The sequence below is a fragment of the Bombina bombina genome, chromosome 2, assembly GCF_027579735.1.
Source record: "Bombina bombina isolate aBomBom1 chromosome 2, aBomBom1.pri, whole genome shotgun sequence".
NCBI lineage: Eukaryota > Metazoa > Chordata > Amphibia > Anura > Bombinatoridae > Bombina > Bombina bombina.
Window position 1 is genome coordinate 1,155,380,810 of NC_069500.1, and position 27,500 is coordinate 1,155,408,309.

At 40.4% G+C, this 27,500-nt stretch overlaps 1 protein-coding gene and 1 pseudogene across 2 annotated transcripts in view; both read left to right on the forward strand.

Moving 5' to 3' along the window:
- The window catches only part of GALNT7 (polypeptide N-acetylgalactosaminyltransferase 7), a 493,314-nt gene that overhangs the window by 70,004 nt on the left and 395,810 nt on the right, over positions 1-27,500 (forward strand). The window lies entirely within an intron of this gene.
- Positions 14,938-15,042, forward strand: LOC128650620 (uncharacterized; annotated as a pseudogene).

The window sequence follows — 27,500 nt, forward strand, 5'->3', positions numbered from 1 at the left end:
ATGAGGCAAATTGTAGATGGACAAAAACAGAGAAAACCCAGCGAGTCTCTTTTATAGATGGAGTTTGGCTTTTGAAAAACTATTGAATCAAACAAGATGTTAATTTGTTTTAAAAACGTTTAGACTTTACAGATATGTTATTCTATAGCAAGACAAGTCTCTTGTAATTACAAGGGGGCCAAATTATCAAGGGCCGAATGGCCCTGAATACACCAGTTTCCGCGTGAGCCTTTAGGAGTTAAGAACCAGCGGTCTTAAGACCGCTGCAGAGGTGGCGGACATCAATCCACCCAATTGCATACGATCGGGTTGATTGACACCCCTTGCTAGCAGCCGCAAATCTGCAGGGGTCGGCATTGCACAAGCAGTTCACTAGAACTGCTTGTGCAATGTTAAATGCCGACAGCGTGTTTACTGTCAATTTAACCCCTTGGCAACCGAGGATGTCCTCTGCGGTTTTAAGCACTGGAAGCAATCCTGATCGCTTCCAGATGCTTTCAGAGTATTGCAGTGATGCCTTGATGTTGAAACATCGTACAATACCCTTTTTTAGGCAATCAATGCAGAGAGGGCCACTCTTTGGCCCCCTCTGCATCGACCAGCGATGGTGCCACTCATTGGTGGCGTGGGAGGTATCGGAGGAAGGTGGGTGGGCGGCCAATTGCTGGGGTGAGAGGGGCTGGAGGGTGTGCGAGAAGGGGTGGGTGGGGACGCTACAGAAAGTCTGCACTTTAGTGCAACATGAAGGAGGGAGAGGGGGGTATTTTACATTTAGTTCCATAGGAAATGACCTGTGAGGGGGTAGGTAAGTGACCTGGAAAGGGGTTAGAGGGGTAGGGAAATGAGGGGGGGGCAGCTACACTACAGAAAAAAAATATTTGACAAAATTGGTCTGCCAGCACGTAACATGGAGGATAATAGGTAGAGGAGGGAGGGTTAGAGAGTTGTTTGGGAGGTCAGGGAGGTTGGGAGGTAAGGGGGGATAGTACCCATAAGAAAATATATATTTTCTGCCAGTACTGTAGATGGGGGGGACCTTTAGGGGGTGGGATGTGTCAGATGGGAGCCTGATCTCTACACTAAAGCTAAAATTAACCCTAACTTTCATTTGATCGCATATGGCGGTGAAATGATGGCATGAAATATACCAAAATGAGCCTAGATCAATACTTTGGGTTGTCTACTACACTACGCTAAAGCTAAAATTAACCCTACAAGCTCCCTAATTAACCCCTTCACTGCTGGACATATTACACGTGTGGTGCGCAGCAGAATTTAGCGGCCCTCTGAATACCAAAAAGCAATAACAAAGCCATATATGTCTATTTCTGAACAAAGGGGACCCCAGAGAAGTATTTGCAACCATTTGTGCCATAATTGCACAAGCTGTCTGTAAATAATTTCAGTGAGAAACCTAAAGTTTGTGAAAAAGTTAAACTTTTTTTTATTTTATCGCATTTGGCGGTGAAATGGTGGCATGAAATATACTAAAATGGGCCTAGATCAATACTTTGGGTTGTCTACTAAAAAAAAATATATATACATGTGAAGGGTTATTCAGGGATTTCTGACAGATATCAGTGTTGCAATGTAACTATCGCTAATTTTGAAGAAAAAAAAAAATGCTTTGGAAATAACAAAGTGCTACTTGTATTTATTGCCTATAACTTGCAAAGAAGATGTAAACATTGGGTATTTCTAAACTGATGACAAAATTTAGAAACTATTTAGCATGGGTGTTTTTTTGGTGGTTTTAGATGTGTAACAGATTTTGGGGTTCAAAGTTAGAAAAAGTGTATTTGTTTCCATTTTTTTCATCATATTTTATAAACATTTTTTTATGGTAAATTATACGATATGATGAAAATGATATGTTTAGAAAGTCCATTTAATGGCGAGAAAAACGGTATATAATATGTGTGGGTACAGTAAATGAGTAAGAGGAAAATTACAGCTAAACACAAACACCACAGAAATGTAAAAATAGCCCTGGTCCCAAATGGTAAGAAAATTGAAAAGTGCTGTGGTCATTAAGGGGTTAAAGGGATATGAAACCCAATTTATTTTTCTTGCATGATTCAGACAAAGCTTGCAATTTTAAGTAACTTTCTAATTTACTCCTATTATCAATTTGTCTTTGTTCTTGATATCTTTAATTGAAAAAGCAGGAATAAATGGGTAACGCTTGTTGCCTGGTGGCTAAGTGTAGCCACCAATTAGCAAGTGCTACCCAGGGTTGAAACAAAAATGGTCCGGCTCCTAAGCTTACATTCCTGCCTTTTCAATTGAAGATGCCAAGAGAACGAAGAAAAAATAATAGGAATAAATTAGAAAGTTGCTTAAAATTGCTAGCTCTGTATGAATCATGCAAGAAAAAAAATGGGTTTCATATCCCTTTCAAAGTAGAATCAAAGCCTTAAAGGGACATGAAATTCAATTTTTTTTCTTTCATGATTCGAATAGAGAATACAATTTTATTGTTATTATCATTATCAGTTATTTGTAGAGCGCCAACAGATTCTGCAGTACTAACAACTTTCCAATGTATCTCTATTATTTTAATTGCTTCATTCTTTTATTATTCTTCTGTTGAAGTAGCAATGCAGTACTGGGAGCTAGCTGAATGCATTGGGTGAGCCAATAACAGGAGGCATATATGTGCATCCACTAGGGATGTGCATTTGGATCCTTCAATAGGATCTTAATGCGGAAGTAAGCAGCGGCTCTTGCCCTACGGATATTTTTGTAGCCAGATTGATTCCTGTAAAAGATCCCCACACTAGGATCTGTGCAAATCCAGATCTTAGATTTGGGATCTTTTACAAGAATCAATTTGGCTACTAAAATATCAGATGGGCACAAACCTCTGCTTACTTCCACATTCGTATCCTCACAAAGGATCCAAATGCACATTCTTAGCCGCCACCAATCTGCAGCTCCTAAACCTACCTAGGTATCCTTTTCAACAAAGTACACCAAGAGAACTAAACTAATTAGATAATAGAAGTGCATTGGAAAGTGGTTTAAAATAATATGCTCTCTCAATCATGTAAGAAAATATTTGGGTTTTGTGTGACTTTAACTTCTACTGCCATAACAATTGTGCCAAACCAAGAAGGCCGGGAGCCAATGGCTTCTAGCATTTTACCCCAAGCGTCTAACATATTGGGTTTTTCTGCATATATTTATATAAAAATACCACTATCTGGCTCCCAATTTTTAAACAGATTTTCCTACAGGAAGAGGCTAATGTTTGTTTTTTTAATATGTGTTGAGGTGTGCATATCTATCTCACACACACTTTTGAGACCCTCCCAGTCAAATACCTTGAAACATGCAATATAATTTTAAATTAATTTTAATGTTTTTATGTTTTCTTGAATAGAAATACTTGAAATTCCTATGTTCTTCACTTAGAATTTTTTTTTTCAATTTTAAAATAGATATTTCTCTATATATTTGTATATACAATATCTATCTATCTATCTATCTATCTATCGCTACCTCTCTACCTCTAAACACTTCACAAGAACTGCAAATGTCTGGCTCACACATTTTTCTAGCCGCGCTTTAAGGCCCTCTATGCATTTTCACGTCTGGCTCAGAGTCTTTTAAAGGGTTCACTGAGGAATTTTTCAGGCATACAGGTCTATACACTTGCAGTGTTAATGTTAATCTCTAATGCACTGGTGATGTTCCCCACTGAATACAAAAGAGCAGCTCCTTTTGAAATCTGTGTAACTACACACAAATGTTTCCAGCAGGGCTTGCACTTCCTGAGTTCTGCTTTCTTTAAAGATAAATATAAGAGTGCTCTGACATCTTTTACTACAGCAAAGCTTGTGCTTTTCAAATTTGATCTCTGTATTAGCCTGATGTATTTTTTTTTATATACTAAAGTCATAAAGTCTTGTCCAGGAAAAGTCATGGGATTTCCTGTTTAGCGGAGGAATACAATCTTAGCCTGCAATAAAAGCTTTGTAAATGATTATTAAGATATACAGACACACTAAGATTTACTGTGTAATGTGTATATTATGCAAAATACTATGTAAAGGGCCTTTATAATATGTGTTGCATATTGTTATTTTGTTGCCTCTGTTGGTAAACTCAGAGACATTATATTGTGGTGATTTATTATTTCAATTTTGGTTGTCTCGAAAGGTGATAAACCCTTAATTAAAATTTCAGTAAGGAGTCACAGTGGGTTGTCGCTCCTGAGCAGCACACGGTCGGTGAGCCATTTGGGAATATTCCTACATAGTGCCAGTCACCAGCTATGTAACCACCAGTGCAGCAGTATCAAGCATAAATAAGGGGCTGTGACCCTGAAATGTTGCTACTTGGTATCAATAAATTGCCACTAAAATTTTTGTAGTGCCGAGTATAGCTTTCTATTGTGTCATATTGTTTGGGGACCTGGCAGTGTCTCCTGATCCTACGTGCACCCTAGTGTAGACTCTGTGTACACCAACATCTCTAAGTTTATAGATAGAATACTCCAACCGGAGGTGGCAAAAATGTCCAGTTACCTTAAGGATACCAACCATTTTTTAGAGAAAGCTAAAGGATTAGAGTTCCCAAATGATAAATATCTTGTTCACCATGGATGTGAGAAGTCTTTATACTTCCATAAAACATGAAACAGGCATAGCCATTGTTAAGAAAAATCTATTGGTGAACAAGAGATATTCATATGAACAAGCAAATTTCATTGAGGATTTACTAAGACATCCTTTATTGGAACTACTTTCTATTCCAGGACCAATGGATTGTGCAGACTAAGGAGACGGCAGTGGGTCCTAACGTTGCCCCATCATACGCCAACCTGTTTATGAATGAGGTTGAAGAAAGCATTGTCTACCAAAATGGTTTGTTTAAACAATATGGTGCCATCTGGTTGTGCTACATAGACGATATGTTTGGCGTATGGTGGGGCAACGTAGAATCCCTCCTACAATTTGTGGGGGATCTAAACTCCAAAGTGAGGGACTTGCAATTCACTGTAAATTATTGTGAGGAAACAGTACCTTTTTTTTGGATAGTAAAATATACAAGTCAGGCCATCACTTTGAGTTTGATCTATATGTTAAAGAAACAGATAAAAAATAACCTTCTCAAGTATGACAGCTTTCACCCTAGACCACTAGTTGATTCTTTACCTAAAAGTCAGCTTCTCAGGGTTAATAGAATTGTAAGTGACAAGGACAGACAAAAGATCAGGCTAAAAGAAATGGCTAAGAAATTCACCGATAGGATACCCATCCAAGCTTCTGGATATTACCATGGGGACACTGCATAGAACTAGAGAAATAACACACAAGAACAAAGAAAATAGACTTGTATTTGTTAGTCAATATAATCCACTTAGTGATAAGATTGCGAGTCTCATCAGGCAAAACTGGTATATTCTTAAGGAATGTAATAAGGAAATAGTGGAGTTTCAAGAACCCCCATTAATGGCACATAAAACAGTCAAAAGCCTTAGGGGTCACCTTATTAAAACTGATATAGGACCTGGTAGGGAACTGAAACAAACTACCTTAGGTAGTACAAGAACAGGTACCTTTCCATATCTGAATTGTATGAGCTGCAATTCCATAATTAGGGGTTCAAATTTTCATCACTTCCATAGTGGCAAGAAATATAGCATAAATGCTACTTTACCTGTGAGACCATTTATGCTGTTTACTTGATTAAGTGCCCATGTTCCATGGTTTATATTGGAGAAACGACCCGTAAAATCAGGGATAGAATGAGCAAACATCGCTCAGATATAAGATGTAAGAATCTTGAGGCTCCCTTATCTAGACACTTCCTGGAGAGAGGACATAGTATTAGCCAACTTAGATGGCAGGTAATTGATCACATTAAGCCCAATAGAAGAGGCCTTGATAGGGAGCGTCTACTTAAACAAAAGGAGATGTGGTGGATTCACAAATTGGAGATATTAACCCCTAGGGGATTAAATAGGGAATATGACTTGTCGTGCTACTTCTAAATTGCCTGTCTTTATAGCTCTGAAATGTCACATAATGGTCTTTACAATTATAATAATAGCATCCTATCAATAGGTTTTAGTATTAAAGTGAAGGTAAAGTTTTCCCGATTACATTAGCTAATTATACTTTTTACCCAAAATAAATAGTACTTTAATTCATGATTTTTTCTAATTCTAAGTATAAAGTGAGTTTTATAGCTGTAAACTTACTTGCTTTTGAGTACAAAATTCAACCCGTCATAATTTTTTTTTTTTTATTTCTGCCTATTGAAATCCTGGCCGTTAGGCGGCCGTCAAATTACGTCATCCACCTAAGGGATGATCTGCGCAGGCGTTTAGCCTTTGTTTTTGCTGTAGAAGATTACCGCATGCGCATTGCTTAGAAGACAATGCTGTGCGCATGCGCAGATCATTTGGATCCTCCTGAACGCTCTTTTGAGACACGTATAGAGCGGGTGGGACCGCTCTATACGTCACTCACTAAGATCAGGAAATGGATGTGGGGAGGAGTTTTTAACATAACGTTATGTTAAAAACGCACAATATTATTTTGTAATTAAATAAGGAATTGTAAAAAAAAAGTTAGCGATCTTAATATTTGAACTATGAAGACTTTGTTACCGTTTACTAGTAGGTAAAACTTTACCTTCACTTTAAGTATTAGATAAGGTTTTTTACATGTGTGAATAGACATTGAATAACATTGTTTTGATGAATGTGATACATTACTGTCAGTAGATTGAGCTAGAGTTCCATTTTAGGTTCATTGGCGCCAAAGCTAAAAGGTTTAAAAGACAACATTGTAACCAGTAAAGTATCAAGCATGAATAAGGGGCTGTTACCCCAAAACGTTGCTACTTGGAATCAATAAATTGCCACTAAAATATTTGGAGTGCTGAGGATTGCTTTCTATTGGGTGCAGCAGAGGAGGCATAGCCATCTGAGTTTAGGCAAATTTTAGCTTCTACACACAGAGACCTAAACTTCTCACACACTTCTCAGTGAAATATGATCCTTTACAAATAAAACTACAGTTTCTCAGCAGACCTCAAATAACTTAGTGCAGCTTTAGTGAGCCAGTTAGTGACTTCCTGCTGTAGGCAGCTAGGGAGTGAAGATAAAACAATAGCTTAATGATTAGAGTATAGTACTTAGGAGTAGATTTATTAACCACTTCGGCAGTTTTTCGCCTGCCTACGACTGAGGGTTCTCATAAAAGAACCTGCATGCCGTATTTAACAAGCAACGATCATCAGACCTCCTAGGTAGGGAGAATGACAGCTTCTGCCTGCGCGTGATTGGCTGTGACTAGGCAGGGCGCAGGATTGCACGCGAGCACAAAATAGCGCTTGTGTGCAATGCTGAATTCCGCCAGGGAAATCCAGCCCGCCAGAGGTGAGCTGCGGCGGACAGAGGCGCGTATGTGCGCACCTGTCCGCCTCAGCTTGATAAATTGTCCCCTTAGGTATACATACTCTGTGAACCATCCTGCATGGTTTATCCCATTTTTTGGAGAGTTAGCTGCAAAATAGGTAATACATGTCAATTGAAAATGTTAGCTACACCTAATGCTTTATTTAAATAGCCTATAATATTGTTGGTGTATAATGCCCCTTTAATTCTATGTTCTTTTAGACTGGTTGGTGACCAGAGTGGATTTGGTTTAAATCAAATTGATTTTAATCACAATTTAAATCACTAGTAAGTTAGCCTCAATTTAAATCATGGTTTTCTACATAAAGGTTTTATTTTTAGAATAATCATTTTTCAGATTATTTTCCAGTTATATCAGAAAATACCTGATTTAGTTATATGCCATTAGAAATGCATAGATAATTATAAAATTATTAGGAGGTGAACTGTCTCCAGTTTATTGGGTTAATTATTCATATTTGATTAAAACTTTTTACCTCTGTGATTACCATGTATCTAATGAGTTGCAATTAGTACTGTGTTGTGCTAACTCTTAAATAACTTCCCGGGCGTGAAAACATTGTTGTCTATATGGCCCACATGAACTATCAGTCTCCTGTTGTGAAAAGCAAATATAAAAGCATGTGATTAAGAGGCTGTCAATAGAGCCTTTGAAACAGGCAGAAATTTAGAGGTTTAAATGTTATAAAGTATATTAATATAACTATGTTGGTTGTGCAAAGCTGGGGAATGGGTAGGAAAGGCGTTTATTTTAATGCTTGCCTCTCCCTCACACTTAGGCCTATGTGAAAATCTATTCCACTCCAAACAATCTTCTATTTATTGAGCTACTTGAAAGTTAGTAAGGGGTTGATTTTGTGTACATAGAAATTCAGTGAAACAGTGAACAATAAAATCAAAAGTAAACTTTTTAAATTTAAAAGAAATCTACAATTTTTTTTTTTTTTAAATAAGTGAATTTTATCCACCAAGTTGGTAACCCTGTATGTTAAATAGGTCCACAAAGCTAGTGGTATCAGAAATCTAATACCAGTTGTTTTAACATATTTATTAAAGTTGAGTGTAAAATAGAACTCTTTCAATTCCAATTGTTATTTTTTTCTACTTGTTATTATTTGTCTTCTATTAGAAAAATACAGTAGCAAAGAACACTATGTATATGTTTTATTCTGATTTCAAGCAATGTATGTTTGGATTGATGCTAAACATCTTAAAGGGACATAACACATTTTGTTCTGTTCTGTTTAAAAGAGAAAATTACAAATTGTATGATATATGTATTACATAGTTGGAGATAGAAGTATCACCTACATGAAAATAGGTGTGTCTGGTTGCCCTTCAAATTGTGTAACCAATATCTTTACTCTGATACTACACTAATCTATTTCAATGCTGTCACCATCCCTTTATCATGAACTCACATAAAGTACAAAGCATTCAATAGGCATAATGTAGGTTGCATTTCAGAGTTTTAGTTGACCTTTAGGCTCTTGTATTAACTCATTTGCACACAAACCTGTTCTTAAAGGACCAATAAACACAGTAGAAAGCATAATAAATAAATGCATAATAAAGAGACAAAGTAAAAGCACTTTATTTGAATTTGAAATGAGCAGTACTTTCTTTTTCTGTCATGTGTTAGTTTAATTTTTTTCTAAAATGTGACAGCTATCAGCCAATCACAAAATGCATATACATATATCTTGTAAATCTTGCACATGCTCAGTAGGAGATGATGCCTCAGAAAGTGTGCACATTTAGATAAGCAAGTTAAGTTGTTTAAAATTGTGTACTCTATCTGAATAATAAAAGTTTAATTTTGACTTTACTGTCCCTTTAAATGATGGGTTTGAGAGAAGTTTTATTATTTTTATTTTGTTTGCATTTTTATCACAGAAGCTAAAAAAAAGAGAAAATACAGCTTAATAAAGCTTAAAAAAGCAAGAGGAAATACAGTGCCCATTTAATACCATTTAATCCTATATCGAATTGAAATAGCTTTGTTGTCAATAGATTCACTTTAGTTTGGACATCTTTTCTTTTCACATAAAGTGCTATTGACTGATCTGAAGTTTGTCAGAGTAACACACATTTTATCCCTTGGCTTTATTGTTATTACCGGCCACTTTAGAGCTTAATTGAAGGCCTAACACCTAGCAACCTTTTGTTGTGGTGATTTATCAGTAAAAACCAAGGCAAATGTATGCAGAATTGTTCTAGCTTTCTTAGCATAGGGCTTGACTGCTGTTATTAGGCTGTAGGCATTAATTTGTTATTACAGTGGATTCTTTTGTTTGTTTTTATGGAAAAAAACAACTACCAAAAAGTGTAATTGGTTTCACCAGTGGGGACTATTTACCCACCACATTCTCTCTTCCCAGGCTCACCCAACTCTGAACTGCATCACCCATAGCATGCCCTGACGCCACCACAGACCACCCCATCCACTTACCATCCATCTTACCCTCCTGACCTCTCCCCTCCTACAACAAAACTGGGCATCCAGGAAGTGCCCCCTTTATAACATTTTCTGGAGACAACATTGTTATTATACTTTTTAGATAAAGTGTAGAACGTAGACACAAGACACAAACTAAATGTAAACTTCAGTACTGTGAATGCATACTTGAATATTTTCTTATTTGGAAATGCCCTGATTACTAAAATGAGCATAGGACACCTGCTTATATAGCTCACTGTTCAGGCATGTTATCACCTGGAGCCAGACATAAGTGGTGGGCCAGGGTCACCTGTGTGGTCTGGTGTTGTGGTAATGTGTAGAACAGATGTATTGGGTGATGCTATGAAGCGGAGTTGGGAGGTCCCCAGTTTATTTGTGATGAATAGGGGCACATTTAAAGGTTAGCCCTAAGCTTATCTCAGGCATTCTTAAAGTCACCCTCAATATTTGTCCTTACCACACCTCTAATGGAAGTGCTTCTGCAAATTACTTCTTAACCTACTACCCTTCAACTTGAGATCACAACACCTTGTTCTTGAATTTCTTTTCTTTGTCAAAAACATACTTACAGCCTCAAGAGAGAGAGCTAGAGTGGTACAGGGCTCTGTGTTCAGGGTGATCATTTGTGCTGAATGCTGCTTGGACTGCAGTAATTCAATATGAAACCCAGTTCTAATGAGATCTCTCATTTGAAGAATAGATTAAAAAACCACAGACTATTGTTGTCATTGCAAGAGGATCTAACAACATCTGCTAATCCTTTTCTTTTTTTTTTTTTTTTTTTTATGAGACCGAAATGATGGACTTGTGCAGGTCACCATGTAGATGGCTATCACCATAACATACATTTTACTTATTTTATTAATGAACAGATCTTTAGCTGTTCCCCTGAAACACACAATCATTTATTTCATATGACAGCTGGTACTATACAACCAATCAAGCTGTGCTACTAAGTATTTCATTAATATGCTGAATTACTTATTTTGTTAGTGTTTTAAGATGGGCTATACTTTTCACTTGTTTAATGTCTAGTGAGACAATCAGAAGCAGGATAGACATGCAGCCATCAATCACCTGCATGGGGTTAACATATAGGAGTTGATCACAATCCATAAGAAAAAAAACGTATGTATCTATAAAAATCCACCTAGACTTCAATGACAATTGTCTGAAAATGATTAGTTTTCTAATGGACCCCATAGTTTAAAAATTAGAATTTGTTTCATAAGAAAACATTTTAACAAATTGAAGTGTGTGTGTAGTTTCCTCTTAGCTTTCAATGAGAGTGTTAGAAGCACTTTGACAGTTAAGAATTATAGATGCTGTGTGTTTTAGTCACTCCACTGCCTCTCACATAAATGGCATATAATTAGTAATTAATCAAAAGCCAAATTTATTTAGCATGGAATTGCTGAAGTGTCTCCCACATCCTGCAGCGCTTTGTTTTTTTTGCTCTGCTATTTATTCTGGTGAAGAGCTGTAATACCAGTGCAGAAATAGTTGGCTTCTGCTCAGCATGAGGTTGGCTACAACTAGAATATAGAATTGTCTGCAGGAATTTCCAGCCTTTTGTGTATGTTTACAGTCTATAATTGGAGTGTGTATCTCGAATGTGATGTGCATTTGGTGACCATGTTCAATACATATATTCAGTTTCTTTCATATGACACAGTGAGTACACGGGATCATAAATTACTGTTGGGAATATCACTCCTGGCTAACAGGAGGAGGTAAAGAGCACCACAGCAAAGCTGTTAAGTATCACTTCCCTTCCCACAAACCCCAGTCATTCTCTTTGCCTCTAATGCAAGGAGGAGGTGAAGTAATTAGGTGTCTAATAAAGATTTCTTCTATCAAGATTTTTTTGTTTTGAAGCCAGGGCAGGATTGCTCTGATCTTTCATCACATTGGGTATAGCTGCACTCCACTTCAGGAGGGCAGGAGGTGGCTTTTAAACAGTTGAGAACTTGTGAGGTGAGCCTCACTGCGTTTTCCTAACATTATGCTGCCCTGGTATAGAAAGCCTGAGTAAGCTTACGCTGTCTTTCTTTTTTTCTACAGGCCTCTGTGAGGAGCGACATCCTCTTATGTTGGGTAGGCTGTCCTCCTGCCGGACGGCTAAATGCAGGTAAGTACTTAGTCTACTATCATTATGGGGGACTTGCACTTCAGATAACAGACTGCAATTCTTGGGACACATATATATCCTGGGGTAGGCTATTTCAGGCAGGATGCAGGCACTGGTGACCAGGAGACTGGGGGATAACACTTTATGGAGTATTCCCTGTTTTAGGTATAGGGCTCATTAGGGGTTAATGGCATTTCTGGACATGCTAAGTGCAGTGTTACTCATGTTTTTTTTCCTAAGCTCATGTAACTAGATTAAAGGGGTCTTAATCCTGCTATACAGAGATCTTGCACTATTGCAAGAATTCTATCTAAAAGAGGTTTTCCATCCTGACACTGTGTGTAGTAAGTACGCACTCGTTATTTGCGGAGCTGCGCTGTGTTGGGCTTCCTTCAGGGTTTATTATTTTTTACTGTGTGTAGTGTTTTTGATGCACTCTCTTTATCGAATTGCTGCTTCATCTCTGTCCTCTCTCGTAGTTAATTCTGACGAGTTTCACCTCCTTCCTTTAGTTGTGGCGGGGAATTGCCATTTTCAGCTCTCCTGAGCTGGTCGTTGGCCACGCCCCCTTGTCTCCTTAAGAACGGAGCAAGGGGTTGATAGGAGATTCCTCTGGAAGGCTCATGCAATGCAAGACTTGCTGCATGTTTAGTTTCAACTGCCGTTTCTGTCAAAAGGGAAAACGCAAGAGTACAGTCATAAGTGCTTTATCCCTGCCGTTTTTCATTTTCTAATAATCACACAGTCAGGAAGCATTATCCTATAATATATTTTATTTTCATGATTCCACTATAAATTGCCACTAGGTTTTAATTATATGTTTATTAAACTCCAGCCTATAGTGCTCCAGCCTATGAGGGGTTAAGTCTGTTGTGTTCTTCCAGCCTATGTGGGTTTAAGTCTGTTTAATGGGCATTTTTTGATACAACAGAATTCTGTTCCTATGTAATTAGGATGTTTTGAGTTACAACATAGCTGTCACTCATACCTTCCTGTCAGTTATAATATATTAACAGGACAGGGGTGTGTCGCTTTGTTTTTTTTCTAAGCAATGGTCAAATTGGTGGCAAACATTTGATATATTTTAACCTCTGAGCCCAATGTCTCCTTGGATGATGCTGTTCAGAACAGCTTCTCCTTTAGCATCCCAAGTTTCACTGGCATCACATGCAGTGCCCTGCGGTTCCTCTCAATCTCCTGGGGGAGTATATTTGCCTACTGATTCTGCAGCTCAGGTATCCTCTGCTGTATCTATGGTTTTACCTGTTTTTTTTCCCCTTAGCTACAGGGAAAACGCAAGAGGACTTTAAAAATTTCAGACAGTAAGGCTTCTGCTACTCAGACTGCTCTTTCCCCTAAGTTGGGTAAGAAGAGAGGGTTGAATCTCAGATGCGGACGGTATCATTCCTTCGTCTGATACTGAAGTGGTATCCTTCAGATGTATGCTTATTCACCTCGTTTACTGTTAAAGAAAGTATTAGCTACTTGGACGACATTGATAAGCCTGTCGTTGTCAACCTTGGATAGGCCCACTATAATGTTTCCATCTTATGTGGAAGTGTCTATAGACGGACTGAGGATATTTTCACAGGAATATCTAGGGATACTTGTCTCCCGTATGTCCTACTGGACTGTGCTGCCATGGCACAGAGTACTTCGGTCTCTATGGGAGATAGCTGATCTTTACGGATCCATGGGATAGAAAGCTGGAGGCTATTTGGAGCAATGCATTGCCTTCCAGATTTGCTGAGATAGGCTGTGGGCACTGTGACTGAGATCTTGGTCAGCAGATTCCACCTAGGCCCTATAGTTTCTGCAGTGGCAGATTCAAGTCCTATGTTCCTCCAGATCCATGTCTTTGGCGGTTTTCTTTCTTTCAAGGTTGGTCTTGGCCTGGCAGACGCACCCTCTGACTTTTCGAAGAGAGGTTATTCTTCCTTTCACCAAGGGAAGTTTTTCTTTCCTCTTTATGCGAACCAACCAACTTTAGTATTCCTCCCAGAGACGGATTTCTCCTTTTGAAGTATCTACAATCTAGGAGTGATAATCCCAGTCTGGGAAATGGACCTAGGTATTACCTAAAGTCAGGTTTTGCTCTTCTAACTTTTCTCTTTTTAGTTCATAACATACATAGACCTGAAGGATGGGCTTTATTGCTCTATTGAAACTCTGTCAAGTGTCTGAGTTTCGTCATCCTTAAAAGACCTTGTTGTCTTGGGATATTGTAGTGCCTTCTGAACTTATTTGATTAATGTGTCATCCTTTATTTGAGCAATTTCTCCTTTCCGGAGATCTTGCCTAATATTTTTTCCCATGACTGGGAATTAAATCTGGAGATGGGTTATCTTGTCCTGTCTATGATAATTTATTTAGGACCTTGATAGATTCTTTATTTGGAGAACTTTCTGAGGTTAGATAATCAAGGACTTATTTCTTCTTCTCTCTACAAGAGGATTTGGGAGTGTAGTTAGCACTCTGATTTTAATTATTCTGCCAGGTCAACAGGGAGTTCTTGTGGTCCGGTAGATAGCTTCAACTTTGCAACCAGAAGGTTGGAAGTTTTGGATTTAACTGCAGTTGTGTTTCCTTTATCTTTCCAGTGGCTCTAGTTAGGCCGGTGAGGTAGATCAGTTGGTAAATGCTCTGACTAAAGGGAAGCCTGTTTAAACTAGAGTATGAAGGGATTCTGTCTTATGATCCATGGACATCATTCTCTTGTTATTCTCCATAAAATGGAGGACTTGCAATCTGTCACAAAGGATAGATCGAGATTATCTCTCTCTCCCGTAATAGGGAGTATTCTCCTAGGGCGAGTGCGTTGGACAGATGTCAGCCCACTGGGCTGGGTCGCAGTCTGGGACTTGTTTCAGAACTGATTGAGACTCAACATAAGCACACAGTGTAGTAAACATTCTCTGGTTTCTCTTCAGATCGTATACATTTTTTCTAAAGATTTCCGTGGAGAGGAACAACTATGAGTTGTTAAATAATTTTTGAGGCTCTACATGGTAGAACTAAAACAGAGCCCCAGGCTCAGATCTTCACTCAGCCCTTACGAGCAGAATTCCTCCCTGAACTTTAAAGGACTCAGGGTTGGAGGCTTGGCTTAAGTAGTCTTTATCTTGTTTCCAGTAGGTCAAGGTCACCTCAATGGTTGCATCAACCATCAGGGAGGAACTCGGAGTTCATTAAGCCATAGAGGAGGTGACTTGGAAGGTTCAGTGGGCGGAAGCCCACAATGGTTGTCTTAGGCCATTCTCATTCCAGATGGACAACCGGGAAGTGGGATCAGAAGCAGCCAACGTAGCCTGGTCGTTTTTGCGGTTTTGCACGCAGTGGTTGGGCTCAAATCCAACTGATATTCTGGATGCCCATTAGTAGACAGACTTCCTTCCGGGGAGTAGGTGCTCCATCCAGTGTTTTTTTTTCCAGCCTGACCCCCAAAGGAGGGGGTGCGGAGCTGGATTTGAGAGCATCTCGGCGGAATCCCAAGTTCTGAGGTGCGTTTCAGGGCCAGGGATCCACAAGTGGATCTAATAGAGGCTCTGGCGTTTATTTTGAGTCTTCAGGTTGACTTACCTGTTTTTCTCAGTTACTCTCCTTCCACTAGGTAGGAGAGAGCGTCTGTGATTCTCAGTTCCTGCGTGACTCCGCAGGTCCTGGGGTGCAGACTTAGTAGATATAGTCTGTTTCACCTTGAAGTTTTCCTCCGAGGAGGGTCCTTCTACCGCTGGGCCCTTCCTTTATCCTCATATTTTTCTCTGAAGTTTCTGTTTGGAGTTTGAGCGCTTGATTTAGCGAAGCGTGAATTTTCGAATCGGTCATTGAGACCATGGTTCAGGCTCATTAGTCGGTCCCTTGAAAGATTTTCCATAAGATATGGCGTAAATATCCTTATTGATGTGAGTCTAAAGGATTTTTGGAGTGAGTTCGGGATCCCTAGGATCTTGTCTTTTCTCCGGGAAGGCCTTGAGAGGGGTTATCTATCAGTACCCTCAAAGGTCAGATTCTGCGTTATCTGCTCTGCTACTCATACGCCTGGCGGACGTGCCGGATGTTCAATCCTTGGCCAGGCCTTGATTAGGATCAGGCCTGTATTAAATTATTGTTCTTAGGACGCTTCCCTTAAAAGTTAAGTTTTTTATCTTGTAGTTTTTTGTTTTTTGTTTCTTATGGCTAATCCTCTGCTCGGAGGGTTTCTGAACTCTCAGCTTGCAGTGTGATTCTCTTTATCTCATGTTTCATGTAGTTTGGTTTTCTTTCTAAGGTTGTTCCGACAGGAAAATTAATCAGGAATGTTTGTTCCTTCTCTCTGTCCTATTCCTCCTTCTCATGAGGAACGTTTGTTACACAACTTACAAGTTGTGCGGGCTAGTAAACTCTTTTTGCAGGCGACTACTTTTTTTTTTTTTTCCAACGTATTTTTTCTTTTTATTGAGGTAAATTAAGTTGAGTACAAACATTAAGGCAATAAAAGAGAAACAATCACATCTCTTTTGGTTACAACTCATATCAAGAACATCTGAGAATATAGAAGTATGTGACAAGACACAGAATACAATTAACAAAGTAGGCTGGGGCATATACTACAACATCATCTGTCATCAGCTAGACCCTGGATAAGAACAGTTTACCTCTTTATCTGGGCTGCTTTATATAACCTTCCCGGGTGTGATATCATACTCCACTCTTGTCATGGTCCTATCTCACACATTCCACCTTAATATATACTTTGCCATATCAAGCCTATACCACCTTAACATTGTCTCCTCCTGCCTATAAAGCCTGCACTGTCTAATTACTCTTTGTTGGTTTATTGAAGTGATTGACTCACATCTCCAGTTTGTATCCTGGTGTAAGAAAGTACTCAGCTGCATTTAAATTACTTCACTTGCACACCTTGGCAAAAGCGCTGCTTGTTGTCTTCCTACCCGGCTTCCTCTGACGTCACTGCAAGCCATTCACTCGTCACACGCTGCTCAGGCCTGGCAGCGTTCCAACTTCACAGCGTGCACAGACTTCCAGCTGCTCTGACACAGCCTTCCGGATCTCAAGCGCTCACAGTGCCTTCAGTTTGCAACAAGTATAGCGACACATGAGGTTATCAGGTTCCGTATAAGCTTTTACTTGTAGTGTTCTAAGTCTGCTACTCTCACTACTTCCACATTTAAGCTTGCCATAATATTGACATTCCTCTATGTGTTACACTGTATAAATCTGCCAGCAAGCTACTAGCATTACCATTACTAAATGGTTATATTAACTCCTCACCTGCAGTGTGCCATATTAAACATGCTATGAGTACTAATCAGGGTATTTTCCTTAACTAGTTACTGCTCCTGTCTTGAGAAATATATATCCTTTGTTCTGCCTCTGAAGCATTCCTGTATTCATTACTCTCTGATATTGGAAGCTTATTGAGGCAATATAAATACAGATTAGGATTATATGCTTCCTTACTAGCAAGCATATTTCCCAGTTTGTTACATTAACATATTACCACAGTTCTACTTCTAAAGTACTAAAGATAAGTAAAGAATTGTCACATAAACAAGTGATTGCGTACAACTCTTTAGCTCCCTAGGTGGAAAGACCTCTAACATCAATAACTAATAGCTGGACAAGTGTGTCTAAATACCCCTCAATTGTATATGAGTCAATCCTCCATGCCTCATGTTCTGTAAAGATTCCCCATCCACTCCCATGTGGGGCTTGACGACCTCACAAGCTGGGTCAACACTCCCCCAAGAGACACGACTGGCTGTAAAAGATTCATATATATGGGAGAGACCGCTTCCTTAATCAAGAGGGAGTGACCTTAGGAACCTCCAAGTAATATCTCAACTAATTATCCGGTCAGCTAGGCAGGTGGAGCTGAAGAAAAAAAAAAGTATGCGAGGGTGAGGTAAAAAGGGGGGATCTAGAGCAAGAAAGCGGGTGTGTGGGGTGAGTGAGGAGTTCCCCAAACCTTGTGCATATAAGTAAAAGGGGGGGAAATATATAAGAAAGAAAGGAATAAGAAGTGCAAAGGCGTAGGCTTCCCAGAACCGAGGACCTTTAGTTATACAATACTCCTATGAGAAAAGACCACAGATTCGGGTATACTCTGAGTCACCTGGGGCCTGGTTTCTGTGGACCCAAAGATCCCATATTTTCCAGTATGACTCAATTTTATTGAGATGTTGGTAGAATCCTCTCTCCATCAGGGCATAAGTTTCTAGGGTCTGTTTAATGTCAGTCAAGGAAGGTGGGTCTGGCGTTTTCCATTTCCTAGCAATGGAAATCTTGGCTGCTGCAAATATGAAGATGGCTAGCTGACGGTGAGGTTTTGGTGTTTGCCTTGGGAACATGTTCAGTAGGGCCACATTAGGTTCTTCGAAGAGAGACAATCCTACTGATCTACATAACCCGAAAACATTGTTCCATAATTTTCTCAGGGCCGGACATGCCCACCATATATGGAGGTCTGTACCCACTCGACCGCAGTTTCTCCAGCATAGGGACAAATGAGACGGAGTGATCTGTGCTAGTCTTAATGGGATGTAATGCCATCTAAGGCATACTTTCATATAGAGTTCCACTGAGTTGGCGCAGTGAAGCGTCTTTTTAGTAAGTAAGAATGCTTGTGCCCATGTCTTTTCCGAGATCTGAATTCCCAAATCTTTTTCCCAGGCCCTTAATTGCCACACTGTACTAGAGTTCTCGTCCTTCATAATTAGCATGTAATGCATAGATAGTGACCTCGTCAGTGACGAACCAGATTTCCATTTCTCTTGTAAGGTGTATCCAGTCCACGGATCATCCATTACTTGTGGGATATTCTCCTTCCCAACAGGAAGTTGCAAGAGGATCACCCACAGCAGAGCTGCTATATAGCTCCTCCCCTAACTGCCATATCCAGTCATTCTCTTGCAACTCTCAACATAGCTGGACGTAGTAAGAGGAAAGTGGTGTAATATAGTTAGTTTTTTCTTCAATCAAGAGTTTGTTTTTAAATGGTACCGGAGTCGTACTATTTTATCTCAGGCAGCATTTAGAAGAAGAATCTGCCTGCGTTTTCTATGATCTTAGCAGAAGTAACTAAGATCCACTGCTGTTCTCACATATGTCTGAAGAGTGAGGTAACTTCAGAGGGAGAATAGCGTGCAGGGTATCCTGCAATAAGGTATGTGCAGTTTAAGTTTTTCTAGGGATGGAATTGCTAGAAAATGCTGCTGATACCGAATTAATGTAAGTTAAGCCTAAATACAGTGATTTAATAGCGACTAGTATCAGGCTTGCTATCAGAGGTATATACTCTGATTAATGTGCAATATAAAACGTTTGCTGGCATGTTTAATCGTTTTTATATATGCTTTGGTGATAAAACTTATTGGGGCCTAGTTTTTTCCACATGGCTGGCTTTATTTTTCCTGAGGCTTTCCACTGTTATAGTATAAAAGTTACAGTTGGTGCAGTTAAAATTACAAACTGTGACATTCAGCTTCCCTCAGCAGTCCCCTGCATGCTATAGGACATCTCTGAAGGGCTCAAAAGGCTTCAAAAGTAGGAGCTGTAGCAGTTGTTATGACAGTTTAAAAAACATATTTTTCGTTTTGTTAATTTGTTTTTTGTATTAAGGGGTTAATCATCCATTTGCAAGTGGGTGCAATGCTCTGCTAACTTGTTACATACACTCTAAAAAATTCGTTAGTTTAACTGCCTTTTTTCACTGTTATTTCAAATTTTGGCAAAATTTGTTTCTCTTAAAGGCACAGTAACGTTTTTTTATATTGCTTGTTAACTTGATTTAAAGTGTTTTCCAAGCTTGCTAGTCTCATTGCTAGTCTGTATAAACATGTCTGACATAGCGGAAACTCCTTGTTCATTATGTTTAAAAGCCATGGTGGAACCCCATAGGAGAATGTGTACTAAATGTACTCTCCCCACGTGTCGGACCCTTTGACTCCCGCTCAAGGGACTCACGCTAAAATGGCGCCAAGTACATCAAAGACGCCCAGAGCGATTACTTTGCAGGACATGGCGGCAATCATGGGTAATACCCTGTCAGCGGTATTAGCCAGACTGCCTGAATTCAGAGGAAAGCGCGATAGCTCTGGGGTTAGACGTAATACAGAGCGCGCAGATGCTTTAAGGCCCATGTCTGATACTGCGTCACAATATGCAGAAGCTGAGGAAGGAGAGCTTCAGTCTGTGGGTGACATTTCTGATTCGGGGATACCTGATTCAGATATTTCTACTTTTAAATGTAAGCTTGAGAACCTCCGTGTATTGCTTGGGGAGGTATTAGCTGCTCTGAATGACTGTGACACAATTGCAGTGCCAGAGAAATTGTGTAGACTGGATAAATATTATGCCGTGCCGGTGTGTACTGATGTTTTTTTCCAATTCCTAAAAGGTTTACAGAAATTATTAATAAGGAGTGGGATAGACCCGGTGTGCCGTTCCCCCCCCCCCCCTCCTATTTTTAGAAAAATGTTTCCAATAGACACCACCACACAGGACTTATGGCAGACGGTTCCTAAGGTGGAGGGAGCAGTTTCTACTTTAGCAAAGCGTACCACTATCCCTGTCGAGGACAGTTGTGCTTTTTCAGATCCAATGGATAAAAAATTAGAAGGTTACCTTAAGAAAATGTTTATTCAACAAGGTTTTATCCTGCAGCCCCTTGCATGCATTGCTCCTGTCACTGCTGCTGTGGCGTTCTGGTTTGAGTCTCTGGAAGAGGCCTTTCAGACAGCTACTCCATTGACTGAAATACTTGCTTAGCTTAGAACACTTAAGCTAGCTAATTCTTTTGTTTCTGATGCCATTGTTCATTTGACTAAACTAACGGCTAAGAATTCTGAATTCGCCATCCAGGCGCGTAGGGCGCTATGGCTTAAATCTTGGTCAGCTGACGTGACTTTTAAGTCTAAATTACTTAACATTCCTTCAAGGGGCAGACCCTATTCGGGTCTGGTTTGAAGGAAATTATTGCTGACATTACTGGAGGTAAGGGTCATACCCTTCCTCAGGACAGGGCCAAATCAAGGGCCAAACAGTCTAATTTTCGTGCCTTTCAAAATTTCAAGGCAGGTGCAGCATCAACTTCCTCTGCTACAAAACAAGAGGGAACTTTTGCTCAATCCAAGCCGGGCTGGAAACCTAACCAGTCCTGGAACAAAGGCAAGCAGGCCAGAAAGCCTGCTGCTGCCTCTAAGACAGCATGAAGGAACGGCCCCCTATCCGGTAACGGATCTAGTAGGGGGCAGACTTTCTCTTTTCGCTCAGGCGTGGGCAAGAGATGTTCAGGATCCCTGGGCCTTGGAGATCATATCTCAGGGATATCTTCTGGACTTCAAAGCTTCCCCTCCTCAAGGGAGATTTCACCTTTCGAGATTATCTGTAAACCAGATAAAGAATGAGGCATTCTTACGCTGTGTGCAAGACCTCCTAGTTATGGGAGCGATCTGTCCAGTTCCACAGACGGAACAGGGACAGGGCTTTTATTCAAATCTGTTTGTGGTTCCCAAAAAGAGTGAACCTTCAGACCCATTTTGGATCTAAAGATCTTAAACAAATTCCTCAGAGTTCCATCGTTCAAAATGGAAACTATTCGGACCATCCTACCTATGATCCAGGAGGGTCAGTACATGACCACAGTGGATTTGAAGGATGCTTACCTTCACATACCGATTCACAAAGATCATCATCGGTTCCTAAGGTTTGCCTTTCTGGACAGGCATTACCAATTTGTGACTCTTCCCTTCGGGTTAGCTACAGCTCCAAGAATCTTTACAAAGGTTCTGGGATCGCTTTTGGCGGTCCTAAGACCGCAAGATATATCAGTGGCCCCTTATCTGGACGACATCCTGATACAGGCGTCAAGCTTTCAGATTGCCAAGTCACATACGGACGTAGTTCTGGCATTTCTCAGGTCACATGGGTGGAAGGTGAATGAGGAAAAGAGTTCTCTATCCCCACTCACAAGAGTCTCCTTCCTAGGGACTCTGATAGATTCTGTAGAAAGGAAGATTTACCTGACAGAATCCAGGTCATCAAAGCTTCTAAAATCTTGCCGTGTTCTTCATTCTATTCCGCGCCCTTCGGTGGCTCAGTGTATGGAAGTAATCGGCTTGATGGTAGCGGCGATGGACATAGTGCCATTTGCGCGCCTACACCTCAGACCGCTGCAACTATGCATGCTCAGTCAGTGGAATGGGGATTACACAGATTTGTCCCCTCTGCTAAATCTTGATCAAGAGACCAGAGATTCTCTTCTCTGGTGGCTTTCTCGGGTCCATCTGTCCAAAGGTATGACCTTTCGCAGGCCAGATTGGATAATTGTAACAACAGATGCCAGCCTTCTAGGTTGGGGTGCAGTCTGGAATTCCCTGAAGGCTCAGGGATCGTGGACTCAGGAGGAGAAACTCCTCCCAATAAATATTCTAGAGTTAAGAGCAATATTCAATGCTCTTCTAGCTTGGCCTCAGTTAGCAACCCTGAGGTTCATCAGATTTCAGTCGGACAACACCACGACTGTGGCTTACATCAACCATCAAGGGGGAACCAGGAGTTCCCTAGCGATGTTAGAAGTCTCCAAGATAATTCGCTGGGCAGAGACTCACTCTTGCCACCTATCAGCAATCCATATCCCAGGTGTAGAGAACTGGGAGGCGGATTTTCTAAGTCGTCAGACTTTTCATCCGGGGGAGTGGGAACTCCATCCGGAGGTGTTTGCTCAATTGGTTCATCGTTGGGGCAAACCAGAACTGGATCTCATGGCTTCTCGCCAGAACGCCAAGCTTCCTTGTTACGGATCCAGGTCCAGGGACCCAGAAGCGGCACTAATAGATGCTCTAGCAGCGCCTTGGTTCTTCAACCTGGCTTATGTGTTTCCACCGTTTCCTCTGCTCCCTCGACTGATTGCCAAAATCAAACAGGAGAGAGCATCGGTGATATTGATAGCGCCTGCATGGCCACGCAGGACCTGGTATGCAGACCTAGTGGACATGTCATCCTTTCCACCATGGACCCTGCCTCTGAGACAAGACCTTCTACTACAAGGTCCTTTCAATCATCCGAATCTAATTTCTCTGAGACTGACTGCATGGAGATTGAACGCTTGATTTTATCAAAGCGTGGCTTCTCAGAGTCAGTCATTGATACCCTTATACAGGCACGAAAGCCTGTCACCAGGAAAATCTATCATAAGATATGGCGTAAATATCTTTATTGGTGTGAATCCAAGAATTACTCATTGAGTAAGGTTAGGATTCCTAGGATATTGTCCTTTCTCCAAGAGGGTTTGGAAAAAGGATTATCAGCTAGTTCTTTAAAGGGACAGATTTCTGCTCTGTCTTTTCTTTTGCACAAGCGTCTGGCAGAAGTTCCAGACGTTCAAGCTTTTTGTCAGGCTTTGGTTAGAATTAAGCCTGTGTTTAAACCTGTTGCTCCCCCATGGAGCTTAAACTTGGTTCTTAAAGTTCTTCAAGGGGTTCCGTTTGAACCCCTTCATTCCATTGATATTAAACTTTTATCTTGGAAAGTTCTGTTTTTGATGGCTATTTCCTCTGCTCGGAGAGTCTCTGAGTTATCTGCCTTACAATGTGATTCTCCTTATCTGATTTTCCATTCAGATAAAGTAGTTCTGCGTACAAAACCTGGGTTTTTAACCTAAGGTAGTTTCTAACAAGAATATCAATCAAGAGATTGTTGTTCCATCATTGTGTCCTAATCCTTCTTCAAAGAAGGAACGTCTTTTACATAATCTGGACGGGGTCTGTGCTTTGAAGTTTTACTTACAAGCTACTAAAGATTTTCGCCAAACATCTACACTGTTTGTTGTTTACTCTGGACAGAGGAGAGGTCAAAAAGGCTTCGGCAACCTCTCTTTTTGGCTTCGGAGCGTAATACGCTTAGCCTATGAGACTGCTGGACTTCAGTCCCCTGAAAGAATTACAGCTTATTCTACTAGAGCTGTGGCTTCCACCTGGGCCTTTAAGAATGAGGCTTCTGTTGAACAGATTTGCAAGGCGGCGACTTGGTCTTCGCTTCATACCTTTTCAAAATTTTACAAATTTGATACTTTTGCTTCTTCGGAGGCTATTTTTGGGAGAGAGGTTCTACAGGCAGTGGTTCCTTCCATTTAAACCTGCCTTGTCCCTCCCTTCATCCGTGTACTTTAGCTTTGGTATTGGTATCCCACAAGTAATGGATGATCCGTGGACTGGATACACCTTACAAGAGAAAACATAATTTATGCTTACCTGATAAATTTATTTCTCTTGTGGTGTATCCAGTCCACGGCCCGCCCTGTCTTTTTAAGGCAGGTCTAAATTTTAATTTAAACTACAGTCACCACTGCACCCTATGGTTTCTCCTTTCTCGGCTTGTTTCGATCGACTGACTGGATATGGCAGTTAGGGGAGGAGCTATATAGCAGCTCTGCTGTGGGTGATCCTCTTGCAACTTCCTGTTGGGAAGGAGAATATCCCACAAATAATGGATGATCCGTGGACTGGATACACCACAAGAGAAATAAATTTATCAGGTAAGCATAAATTATATTTTTTGTTCTCAAGTGGTCAGGGTTCTGAGGTCTGTCGATGGGAAACCCCAACTCGCCAAGAGTCTATGGAGTCGAAGTCTTTCAAACATGAACCACAGGGGTAAACTTGAGCCGTCTCCCCTTTGCACTGGTTCAGCCAACTTTAGGGTATTTTGCTGATAAAGGTCAGAGACTCTTATCAAATCCCACTGGCTCCACTGGGAATGATGTGAGTCAGGTAGACCCCTAAGCAGGCCCGTGATCGAATGGACTGGAGATGGTTGTGGGGCTATATCAACATAGTGTCTGATAGACTTCCAGCTATTAAGGGTCTGTTTAACTATGGAATTCTGGATGCCCACATCTTCAATTAGATAATTTGGAATCCAAGGCAGGTCTCTAAGATTGATCCCCGAGGGAAGAGAAAATTGTTAAACTCTCTTCCAGCCTGGTAGCATATCCGTTGTCCCCCAACCAGATACGTGGGACAGTCTCGCAGCTTCATAGTAGGTGGTAATATTAGGAAGCGAAACTCCACCTAGCTGATACGGTCTTTGCAGGGTTTTCCTAGCAATTCTTGTTTTTTTTCCCCTGCCAGATGTATCTGGTAATTAGAGCATTGAATTTGTCCAAGAGGGCTTGGGGAAGGTTAATTGGGAGGCAACGGAAATAATAAAGTATCTTTGGTAGGACGGTCATTTTGACTGAGGCTATACGTCCCAGCCAAGATACCTCTTTGAAGGACCATGTACCGAGTAGCGCTCTAGTCTCAGACAGGAGCTTTTCATAATTCTTTGATCTAACTACATCCACCTTTGGTCCCAATTGGACGCCCAAGTGTGTAATGGTGTCGGAAGCCCATTGAAATTGGTAGGACTCTTTGAGGATTTCCAATTCCAAGCGTGGTATATGAATCGGGAGCGCTTCCGTTTTGGTCAGATTAAGTCTATAAAAACTATGGGAACCGAATAAGGATATAATCTCAAAGAGTGCCGGGAGAGAACCTATAGGGCTGGAGAGGAAGAGGGTAAAATCATCAGCAAAGAGAGCAATCTTTCCCCCCCCTCCTCCTCTCATCCCCACACGAACTCAAAGGGACCCCCCAAATCCTAGGGGAGTTCCTAATCGCCTGTGCCAATGGCTCGATAGCCAGAGCAAAGACAATGGGCGAAAGAGGGCACCCCTGTCTCGTTCCATTAGTTACTGGGAAGCTTTGAGAGCAGAAACCCAGACCCGTGACTCTAGCGCTCGGAGAGCTATAGAGAGCTTGAATGGCTAACACTATTTCGCTGGGAAATCCAAAGAACAGAAGGGTCTCCCAAAGGTACTCCCATCTGACCCTGTCAAACGCTTTTTCCACGTCGAGCGACAGGGCCAGCATGCGTATTTTCCTTCTATCTGCCTCCGAGAAGATGTTCAAAATGTAGTCAATTCGCCCATAGTTTGGAATAAGGCGACTACATTTTTTTATCTGTTTTCTGCATTACTTGTTTGCCTTTCGGGTAAAGCTACTGCATTTTCTTTTTCTTTCCGGTGGAGAAGTATTATCATTTGGCATGTGAGACTGCTGGACAGCAGCCTCCTGAGGGATTTACAGTCCATTCTACGAGAGCTGTTTCTTCTTCTCGAATCCTCAAAATTGAGGTCTCTGTGACACAGATTGGCGAGGTTGCTACTTGGTCTTCCTTGCATTTTTTTTTCCAAAATCTATAAATTTGATTATTTTGCCTTGATTGAGGTTTCTTCGGGAGAAAGGTTCTTCAAGCAGTGGTGCCTTTTTTTTTTAGTTTGCTGTCTTGTCCCTCCCTAATCATCTGTGTCCTCTAGCTTGGGTATTGATTCGCAACAGTAATTGATGATCCCGTGGACTCACCGTGTCATATGAAAGAAAAAAAAAAAAGTATGCTTACCTGATACATTTTTTTTCTTTCTTGACACGGTGAGTCCAAGGCCCACCCTGTTTTTCTGACAGGTGTTTTTGTGTAAACCTCAAGCACCTCTGCACCTTGTGTTATTTCATTTCTCTCCTTTCCTTCGGTCGAATGACTGGGGTTTGTGGGAAGGGAAGTGATACTTAAAGGGACAGTATACACTCATTTTCATATAACTGCATGTAATAGACACTACTATAAAGAATAAGATGCACAGATACTGATATAAAAATCCAGTATAAAATGGTTTAAAAACGTACTTAGAAGCTTTCAGTTTAACTCTGTTGATAAGGTAGTTGGAAAGCCCACTGCAAGTGGGAAATAAGACACTCCCCCCTCCCCCTTCTTTTGCATATGAAAAGACCCTTTACACAAACAGGAGCAAGCTGGAGAAGGTGGCTGACGGTATTCAAATAAAACTTTGGGGCTTGGTTAGGAGTCCGAAAATCAGAGCAATGTTATTTAAAAATAAGCAAAACTATACATTTAAAAAAAACAAAAAACTTTATGGGCTTTATAAATAGATCATCTACAAAACATGTATGCATAGAAAAAATGAGTGTTTAATGGCCCTTTAACAGCTTTGCTGTGGTACTCTTTGCCTCCTCCTGCTGCCCAGGAGTGATATTCCCAACATTAATTGATCATCCCGTGGATCAGGAAAGCATAAATTTTGTTTTTATAGTATTGTAATTAAAAACATATTTTTTATTATTTACTAAAAGGGCTTGAAAGTGATGCCTTATTCCACTTCCAGTGCAAAATGGTTATTTTTAAATTATTTTTATTTGAAAACAAAAATGCAGAAAATTAAGGTTAAATTAAAGAAAATATTAAAAAAATCAAGCATTTGTTTACTAATATAGTACATTTAAAACATTTTCTTATTACTGAAGAATGTCCCTTTAACACAGAACTAATCTAGGAAAGCGTTTTGTTAATCCATACTTTAATAGTAATGTATAATGACCAGAACTGGCTAGCTCACTAATGCCCCAAGAACTTTTCTT